Source organism: Schistocerca piceifrons, chromosome 1 (genome assembly GCF_021461385.2).
Source record: "Schistocerca piceifrons isolate TAMUIC-IGC-003096 chromosome 1, iqSchPice1.1, whole genome shotgun sequence".
Taxonomy (NCBI): Eukaryota; Metazoa; Arthropoda; class Insecta; order Orthoptera; family Acrididae; genus Schistocerca; species Schistocerca piceifrons.
This window is the reverse complement of record NC_060138.1, coordinates 201,677,845-201,688,399: the sequence shown is the minus strand read 5'-3', so window position 1 is coordinate 201,688,399 and position 10,555 is coordinate 201,677,845. Positions and strand designations below refer to the sequence as shown.

The 10,555-nt window shown below is 44.3% G+C and overlaps 1 pseudogene; it reads right to left on the bottom strand.

Moving 5' to 3' along the window:
- Positions 1 to 10,195: 10,195 nt before the first annotated feature.
- On the bottom strand, positions 10,196 to 10,313 carry LOC124728016 (annotated as a pseudogene).
- Between the last annotated feature and the right edge of the window lie 242 nt (positions 10,314 to 10,555).

Below are 10,555 nucleotides of genomic sequence, written 5' to 3'. Positions count from 1 at the left end.
AGGGGACTGATGACCTCAGATGTTAAGTCCCATAGTGCTCAGAGCCATTTGAGCCGGAACGATGATGTGGTTGCCGTCGCTTCGGGAGCAGTTCGGCATAGCGCTGATGTTACGCTTCCAGTCCATGCAGTGAACCCATACACGACGTGCAAATCGTCAACTCTTCCTCAGTAAACGTATCCGTACTACTTGAATGACTGTTCTTGGACAAATAACACTGTAGGATAAAGAAATCCAAGACAGAACCGAACATCACTGAATGCAAGATTGAAGGCTAAGAGTAAACTGGATGTTCTTGTTGTCAACAACAAGTACAGCGAGTGAGTGGAACAAGTTTGTTTCCACGCAAGACGCACAGTGCGTGCAGTCGACACTGGTCCTGTAGCGCAGATATTTTCAGTGCAATACAGATACAATAATAAATGGAGGCAATAAACCAAACGAAATGCAGTTAATCTGTAACGAGCCACAGGGACCACGTCTCCTTTATACCAAAACCCCGAAATTTTGTCGGCGGTGTTAGGGTTCACGATGCATATTCTTCAGTATACTATCATAGACGTCAATGCCGTTTTTCAAGTGTGTTAGTACTGACTTGGTGAAACTGACTCAAAATGTTTCTCAAAATCTTCGAATACTATACAGAGTCGGAATAGATATTGGTTTGTCTATTCCATACATTGCAAATTATAATACGAGGGTTGTTCGGAAAGTAAGGAACGATCGCTCGCGAATGGAAACTACAGTGAAAATCAAAGCTGTTTTATTTGCACACTTAGCTACACTTTCCAGGCACTTTTCTACATAGTCGCCCCTCAGACTTAGACATTTGTCGGAGCGTTATACCAAATTTCCAAGACCATCGTCGTAGAAGGCAGCCGCCAGTGCTTTCCGATAATTCTCTACGCTGTTTTATAGCGCGTAGCCTGTGTCCAAGTGTTGTCTTCGTATCCGGCGTTTCATGTGAACAGAGATGATACTCATGACGAGCCAATTAGGGTTGTGTTGTGGGTGATCGAACACTTCCCATCGAAGAGCAGGAGCATCTTCACTGCCCCTGCAGAGTGCGGCTGTGAATTGCCACGAAGAAGGAAGTGCGTGGCAGCGGTGTTAGGTGGGCTGCATTCAGTAAGGCGAAGCCTCTCAGCTGGCCCTCCTACTTGGCGGGAGACATCGTTGTCCTAGGCACCTTTACTCGCTCACAGTGCGCTCACAACTGAAAAGAGCGTCTTGATGCTATCGACTGGCATACTAGAGACACTGCCCAAAACGTCTGTGAAAAGCCTCATCGGATTTTTGCAGTGGTTTCCATTTCGCGACCGATCGTTCCTCACCTTCCGAATAGCCATTGTATATCTACTTCAAAAGCCACAGCTTTTACTTTGTCCAAGTAAAAATTCATATTTTTATGTGCTGTTAATGATAAGTTTAATGACTAAGACGCTGATAAGCCTATAGTTTACGTCTGGTATTTCTCCTTTTTCGTGATTAATAGTAACTATAGAGATTTTTTCGTTTTATAATATAGAAATATATTTGCGAGTTCCTTTTGTGTGATTTTTCCTCCATCTTCAAACATCATGAAAGGGTTTTTTTCAGAGTGGTAGCGATTCTGCGCGGAATAAATTGTAACATGAAGAAATAACAGCGTAGTTCTATTATGTAATTTTCAAAGGACTAGTGATCAGTCAGAAGCTCCCTTTTAATAGTAAGTAACGCAGTTTTTTTGTTTATTGGAAACATCATTTTTCCGACATGCAGTATAATGGTGCTCGCAAATAAACAGGTCGCATATTTCAGGAAACCCTCTGCCCTCTGCCTAAATCCTGCCAGAAAGTATAGATTAACGATCTTGTCTTACGACGGAACTGTCTCTCGCTCATTACGAGAGCAAATCCTACTGCTGCTAAGACGCCTGGAAAGCAGCCAACAAGTAGCGCGCTTTTAATCAAAAGTTATTTTAAAGAGTCGTGTCCGGCGTCCTTTCTGCATTTCTACGCTTGTGTGACCAGAAATAGTGCCCAGTGATTTGCCGAGCAGTGGAGCCAGTAATATTAGACAATTACTAGATCTGTTTAAGAAAATCAGCAAACTTTGCTCGAGTGCGGTTTTTACCTAATTTACAACCCTCCCGCATAGACGAGTTGTCTGATGCACGGCTGTGCTGTAGTGCACCACTCGAGCGTATGTGGTACGAACTGTGGTGCCTCCCTCGCCGACTGTTAATAGCGCTTCCAGGCCAGGCTCCAATCAAAACGGCTTGCCCCACTTTGCAACGGCGGTGGTAATCGATAGGCCGCCGGAATTCTAATAATGACCCACCAACCGTGTAAGGCGACAACAACGGTTCTATTTGCAGGGGGTTCTTCGTTAGTTTAGAGACTGAGGAAGATTGGTGACAAAGATCACCACTAAAACAAACAGCAGTTTTAACAGAAACAAACGGACAAATCCGAGTAGGATCCCCTCTGAAGGTTCCACACAAATTTAATTATATACCGGGCGCTTAAAATTAAAATGTAACTATTCACGGAGGTCCAGAATCGGTCGTAACTACACTACTGGCCATTGAAATTGCTACACCACGAAGATGACGTGCCACAGGCGCAAAATTTAACCGACAGGAAAAAGATGCTGTGATATACAAATGATTAGCTTTTCAGAGCATTCACATAAGTTTGGCGTCGGTGGCGACACCTACAACGTGCTGACACGAGGAATGTTTCCAACCGATTTCTCATACACAAACAGCAGTTCACCGGCGTTGCCTGGTGAACGTTGTTGTGATGCCTCGTGTAAGGAGGAGGAATGCGTACCATCACGTTTCCGACTTTGATAAAGGTCGGATTGTAGCATATCGCGATTCCGGCTTATCGTATCGGGACATTGCTGCTCGCGTTGGTCGAGATCCAATGACTGTTAGCAGAATATGGAATCGGTGGGTTCAGGAGGGTAATACGGAACGCCGTGCTGGACCCCAACGGCCTCGTACCACTAGCAGTCGAGATGACAGGCATCTTATCCACATGGGTGTAACTGATCGTGCAGCCACGTCTCGATCCCTGAGTCAACAGATGGGGACGTTTGCAATACAACAACCATCTGCACTAACAGTTCGACGACGTTTGCAGCAGCATGGACTATCAGCTCGGAGACCATGGCTGCGGTTACTCTTGACGCTGCATCACAGACAGGAGCGCCTGCAATGGTGTACTCAACGACGAACCGGGGTGCACGAATGGCAAAACGTAATTTTTTCGGATGAATCTAGGTTCTGTTTACAGAATCATGATGGTAGCATCCATGTTTGGCGTTATCGCGGCGAACGCACATTGGAAGCGTGTATTCGTCATCGCCATACTGGCGTATCACCCGCCGTGATGGTATGGGGTACCATTGGTTACACGTCTCGGTCACCTCTTATTCGCACTGACGGCACTTTGAACAGTGGACGTTACATTTCAGATGTGTTACGATCCGTGGCTCTACCCTTCATTCGATCCCTGCGAAACCCTACATTTCAGCAGGATAATGCACGACCGCATGTTGCAGGTCCTGTACGGGCATTTCTGGATACAGAAAATGTTCGACTGCTGCCCTGGCCAGCACATTCTCCAGATCTCTCACCAATTGAAAACGTCTAGTCAATGGTGTCCGAGCGACTGGCTCGTCACAATACGCCAGTCACTACTCTTGATGAACTGTGGTATCGTGTTGAAGCTGTATGGGCAGCTGTACCTGTACACGCCATCCAAGCTCTGTTTGACTCAATGCCCAGGCGTATCAAGACCGTTATTATGGCCAGAGGTGGTTGTTCTGGGTACTGATTTCTTAGGATCTATGCACCCAAATTGCGTGAAAATGTAATCACATTTCAGTTCTAGTCTAATATATTTGTCCAATGAATATCCGTTTATCATCTGCATTTCTTCTTGGTGTAGCAATTTTAATGGCCAGTAGTGTATCTTATGGTAGCGAAACTTGGTAGATATGCTAATGCGTTAATGCGGAACTGGTTTATCCTGGAAAAATTAGTACCCATGTTAGCCGCCATGTGCAAATCTGATGCTATTAACATCTCGTCGCAGTCTCCGGTGGTCATATTGAACAAACTGTGTAAGTTGCGGTTAATAATACAAACTGCATTATGCCTTTCTCACTTGTTTGACCTTTTCTGTCCACGTCCTATTTATAATCCATTACACATGAAAATATTTCTATACGTCTTTCTTGCATTGACAGCGTCGTATATTCATCTAGTGGCCAAAACTGAAACTTTTATTTCACGCCGCGCGGAGTGGCCGCGCGGTTTGAGACGTTACGTCACGGATGGCACGGCCCGTCCCGCCGGAGGTTCGAGTCCTCCCTCGGGCAAGTGTGTGTGTGTTCTTCTTAGCATAAGTTAGTTTAAGTAGTGTATAAGTCTAGGGGGCCGATGACCTCAGCAGTTTGGTCCCTTTCATTTTACCGTAAATCAGTTTCGCATTAACGCATTAGAATATCTATCAAGTTTTACTGCCAAACGATAATTACAGCTCACTTTGGACCACTGTGAATAACTGTACTTTAATACCCGATATATAGTTAATAATCATAGTTTCGTGTGGTTCAATGACATGGCGCAAGTCTTTCTAATGGGCGGTACATCCGCGACATGCCTGTCCCTAGCCTACCCCTGTTATCCAATCGTTAACCTACAGTTTAAGGTGAAATCCGAACCACGTGTTGATTCTAGTGACTCCTCACAGCATTGAAAAGTGAAGGCTATTTTAAAACGAGGAATGAAAATTCTTTGGAACGGTCCAAAGGATCCCGCGGCCCCCTGGTTTCCACGTACGTGCTTTACCACTAGACCAACAGACTCAACATATATATAGATAGTTCCTGCATAGCTTCTGATGAGTCAGTTTGCGAGTATGAAAATATATGACATAAATGGCCGTATCTTTTGACTGCATGGACTTAGAAGCTTAAATTTTTCACGCCGCCAAGGCACCGTAGACAGTATATGACATAAATTTCAACTTGAGACGACTACTCTTTCCTGAGAAGAAGGGATCTTAACAACGAGACAGGCAGACAGAACAACAGACAGACAGGCAGACAACAGAGTGATTCTGTAAGGGGTCCGTTTCAACCATCGAGCTACGGAATCCTAAAAATGGATATAGTGAGAAATTAATGAATCACAATATCCAGCCAAAGGCAGCCTTCACTTTACTTAAGCACTACTAAAGAAGAGTACATGGAAAGGAAACTTAGCTGAAGTGCACAGAAAGTACACAAATCGATGCAAATTAACGTGCATTATAGAAACGCTAGTACTGTACTGAATGCAGAATGTTATAGGAAATTTGCTTAAGCTAGAGAGAGAGTAATACTGAGGCACAAAATACCGATCCAGGTGACAAAGGTGGGAGGTCACGATGAAATCTTACCGCATGGCTAGTGTCGTTAGTCTGTGGCCGTAGCGTGAAAAGATAACGTTCGCCATACGAATCTAGCGGCGAGAGCACGTGAGCGATATTTTCGAGTGCTGTTCAAGGTGGTGAATATCTAAACGGTTACTAAAGGCCGGTCAGTAATTGCCTGTAACAAAACGCGTCCGCGACGGACACGAAACTGCAACTGTAGGTTGGCATCTAAGCTGCAACCGAGTGGGATTGGGGCGTCGGTAGTCCGATCTTGTGACGCCGGAGGCGCCATCCTCAAACCATTCGAGAAGGAGGGAGAATAAAGAAGCACCATTGCTAACTTCCGTGGAGGGGCAGGGGCCAAAATCTACCTGCTGTAACATAGGGGCGCTGACCACATCTTTTACCGACAGAAGTTTCACTTTCTGGTTCAGTCCCAGTTGCCGGAAAACCAGAAACTGCAACTGAAAATTACAGAAGTGCAAAATAAAATTAACGTAAAAAATGACTGCATATGTTAGTTGTTCATTGGCAAAGGGTCCTACATCTACGAGGCGTGTTTTTTAAGTAAGTACCGTTTTGAAATTAAAAAAAGACGTGCTAAGATATCTCAATAATTTTATACCACAACGATGGTGATGGTTTCTTAAGCCAAATTGTTACGGGCGATGAAACATGGGTGGTCTACGTCACACCAGAATCAAAGCAACAGTCCGTGGAAGTTGAGCAAGGGCATCGTTTTGCTGCAAGACAATGCCCGTCCGCATGTGGCGAATCAGACCAAAGATCTCATCACATCTTTTCGATGGGAAACTCTAGACCATCCTCCGCACAGCCCCGATCTTCCGCCCAGCGACGACCATAAAAAACACGCCTCGTACATCCGTGTATACATCTATTCGCAACAAGATACATTTTGGTGTGTGGCGGACGGTACTTTGTTTCTCACTGTGACTTCCCCTTTTAGGTGGCCATATCATTTTGATTTTCGTAAGTTATCGATGTGTACGTCAGAGAGAGAACACGTTATCTTACAATCTTTGATCTTACAATATTTGATCTGGTTGTGGCACACTCTTTGCCTCTGCGCAGTTTGATACATTCTTAGCTGAAGTGTGGTAGGTGGAGGGTGTGTTCTGTAGTGCTGTCTTCACTTGTGATTGTATGTGTTACATGATGAAAGATTTATTGTAAAGGACAGCAAGGATGAATATGATGTATAGGTTGAAAGGCGAAAAGAGTATACATTTTGAACTTTTTTTTTTACTGCAGCACTGCGCAGATAGTTCGTGGGAATGATTATTGTTCACTTGCTCAGCGCTGAGAGGAAGACCACCCCACTTCCCTGAGTTATGCATTTACATGTCAACTGATTAAGCTGTTTAGTTTTTATAGAAATTTTCTGTTAACATTGTACCTTTTTTAAGTCATTGTCGAAATTGTTAAGCGTAGGACTGTCCAGATCAAGATCACTTGAAATTTTATTCTGTCTTTTTTGAATACATACTTGATTCTAAACTCGTTCTCTTGGAATGTCATTTCACACGAATACTTACGCACCATATGGTATGCAACAGTTTGGATATAGCTTGGAAATTTTATTTAAAAACAGAAATCTAGCGTAGTCGCTGGCCTGCTTGCTGTTTGCTTTTGTGCTTTCGTGAAATCTGCAACAATGCTGCCAGACACGGGGCAAGTGGAAACTTTGATTAGGGTCAGATAATTATTTTACTTCAGTTGCGCATTTAATATAAAGACAAGCTGGATTCAGACTAGTTGCAGTTCAATTTAAATTAGGTTCTGTTTAGTCAAAGGTTAGCATACGAATTTCAGTCGGATAACAGTTTGTGAGTACATAGTTTTGGTAATCCGTAGGTTTTTTATACAGTGGGAAGTAAATCTGAGCTACATTTCATACAGAAACACACAGTGGGGAACCTCCACCCCTTTTCTTGTTCCAGTCGCGTATAGTTCGCGGAAAGAACGATTGCCGGTGAACCTCCGTGCGGGCTAGAGTCTTTCTAATTTCACCTTAATGGTCTTATTGTGAGATACATGTAGGAACAGTATATTGGTTGAGTGTTCTAGGAACGTGCACTCTCTGAATTTAGCAGTAGACCATACTCCATACTGTGACGCGCCAACGGCATGCCGCAGTGGTAACACCGGTTCCCGTCAGATCACCGAAGTTAAGCGCTGTCGAGCTGGGCAAGCACTTGGATGGGTCTGCTGAGCGCTGTTGGCAAGCGGGGTGCACTCAGCCGTTGTGAGGCAAACTGAGGAGCTACTTAATTGAGAAGTAGCGGCTCCGGTCTCGGAAACTGACATACGGCCGGAAGAGCGGTGTGCTGACCACATGCCCCTCCATATCGGCATCCAGTGACGCCCATAGGCCGAGGATGACACGGCGGCCGGTCGGTACCGTTGGGCCTTCATGGCCTGTTCGGGAGTTGATACTGTGACGCAAACGCAGCATCCGCCACGATCTTATTTTAAACGTTTGGCGCTAACTAGATACTGCCTTCTGTGACACGGTATGGTCTACTGTTAAAATTCTGACAGTGCACGTTCCTAAAAGACTCAACCAACATATTGCTCCTACATATATCTTATGAAAAGACCATTAAGGTGAGGATCCCTGACTGACGAGCAATATTCAGGTATTCGTCGAACGAGTATTTTGAAAGGTACTTCCTTTGTTGATGGACTACATTTCCTGAAGATTCTTCCAATGAACCTCAGTCTGACATCTGTCTTACACACGATAAATTTTATGTGGCCGTCCCACTTAGCCGGCCGGTGTGGCCTAGCGGTTCTAGGTGCTTCAGTCTGGAACCGCGCCACCGCTACGGTCGCAGGATCGAATCCTGTCTCAGGCATGGCTGTGTGTGATGTCCTTAGGTTAGTTAGGTTTAAGTAGTTCTAAGTTCTAGGGGACTGATGACCTCAGATATTAAATCCCATAGTGCTCAGAGCCATTTGAACCGCCCCACTTAAATCACTCTGAACGCATACTCCAACATACTTTATGGAAGTAACTGCTTCCAGTGATTGTTCTGCAGTCGTATAATCATACAATATATCTGTAACCAGAGTCCTCAGTTACTGAATTCTATTAGCTACTTCCTTAATTTGGTGGCCTATGTTAGGCACACAAGCTTGGTCGGCCGAACACGCTTCGTTACAGAATCCTGGTGGTGGAAGAAACGTTAACCTCCAATATCGGCCGGCACGGGGAGAAGTGGTGACGTCACTATTCACGCTCAAATTCCAAACGTCGTTGCAGCATACCATGACCGAATTACCCCTCTGACTGTTCTCTGCTTTCCGTGCTGAACGCGGCGTCATTGCCTCTGTGCTCCTTGCCAAATGCTTCTATCTCTACTGAGAGCCGGCGTTTTGGCCGCTATGAAATATTCATCATCCGATTTTAAGAAACCTATTTGCTGAAAAAATTTAACCTTTTTTACAGCTTGCAGTCTGATATCTTCGCTCGATAAACGACTGAATTTCTTTTAGTTATTCGTCATAGTTTCTGTGCTGCAAACAGATTAAGTAAAGCATTTCACTAATGTTTAAAGAGTTTGCAGCGGTAAAAACGCGTTGTGTAAACTTTGTGTTTGTTGATTTTAACTCGCATATTGTCGCGTATGAAATATAGATAAGATATCGAACTTTTATTTAAAATTGAGAGCAAAACGATATCTCGTTCCAGTCTTGAGTTATTGGTTTTTACTGCTTGTGAATCATGTTTTCATAACAATTGTCATATTTCATGAGTGGTTCAAGATACGGAAACGAGGTTTTTTGCAAATGATAGTATGTAAAGTGGCATGTATGTTGTATGGTAAATACTTGAAACTCTTTTATTCTCCGAGATAAGGAAGCAAGGGTGGTGACAATGGATAAAATGACTTCAGAAATCAGCGAGTATATTACTGCATCAGATTCAGTCTCTTTTTTTATAATTATGTAGCAATATAGGTTGTAATGTATTTGAAACACATTTAACAAAAGAATAAGAGCGACAAATAACTTACTATCTAAACCAGTAAATATCATTTAAATTAAAATGGGCGTTGTTAATACACATTTTTTACCCTGGTCTCCAAAACAGTTACCAAAAACTACTTTAAGCAACACCAAATTTTATCAATTTGTCGGTGGAGGACCCCAACTCTCCTTTTGTTAAGCGATATTCCAGTCCCCCAAACCCTCTCCCCCCCCCCCTCCCCCTCTGACCGATTTCTAGAATCGCCCCTGTACGGAAGTAACTCGTCCTCAGCAGAGAGAGATTTGGCGGGAAGGGACGCATAAACGCATCAATAACGCTTAAGGAAAACCCAGAGGCAACGTTTAAACACATCCTCAGCACCTGGGGAGTGGCAGAGCATGCCATGTTTAATCGTCCACAGCTGTCATACGATCAGAAGGAGAGAACCGAAGGAATTTATCTCCTCAGAAGAAAGTATTGCACAGTAGTGATGGGAATAACTGAGTGAAGACATCAGTTCCATCGGTTGCTGTAATACAATCGCCTCATTCGGTCGTAGTTTCACAAATAAAAACTAAACTCTGTCCGAACAGGCAATGAATGCCCAACGGTACTGACAGGCCGCCGTGTCATCCACAGCCTACAGGAGTCACTGGATCCGGATATGGAGTGGCATGAGGTCTGCACACCGCTCTCCCGGCCGTATGTCAGTTTACGAGACCGGAACCGCTACTTCTCAATCAAGTAGCTCCTCAGTTTGCCTCACAAGGGCTGAGTGCACCCCGCTTACCAACATCGCTCGACAGACCAGATGGTCACCCGTCCAAGTGCTAGCCCAGCCCGACAGCGCTTAACTTCGGTGATCTGACGGAAACCGGTGTTACCACTGCGGTAAGGCCGTTGGTAGTTTTACATGTAGGCTGAATTATTTATTCATTCTTTTGCGTGAAACCAGTATGTCGGAGCCGCTGAATGACTACAGACGACGCAGTTCACTGTAGTTTTGGAAACTGACCGAATTATTCGTTCTTTCTTTTCAAAAGAAACCAGTCTGTAGTTGTTCTGTCAGTTGAGGCATGGTTATCAGTTCTTTCAACTGAAACCGCTCTTTAGTGTTTTAGTTGACTGAGCTATCCATTCATTTTTG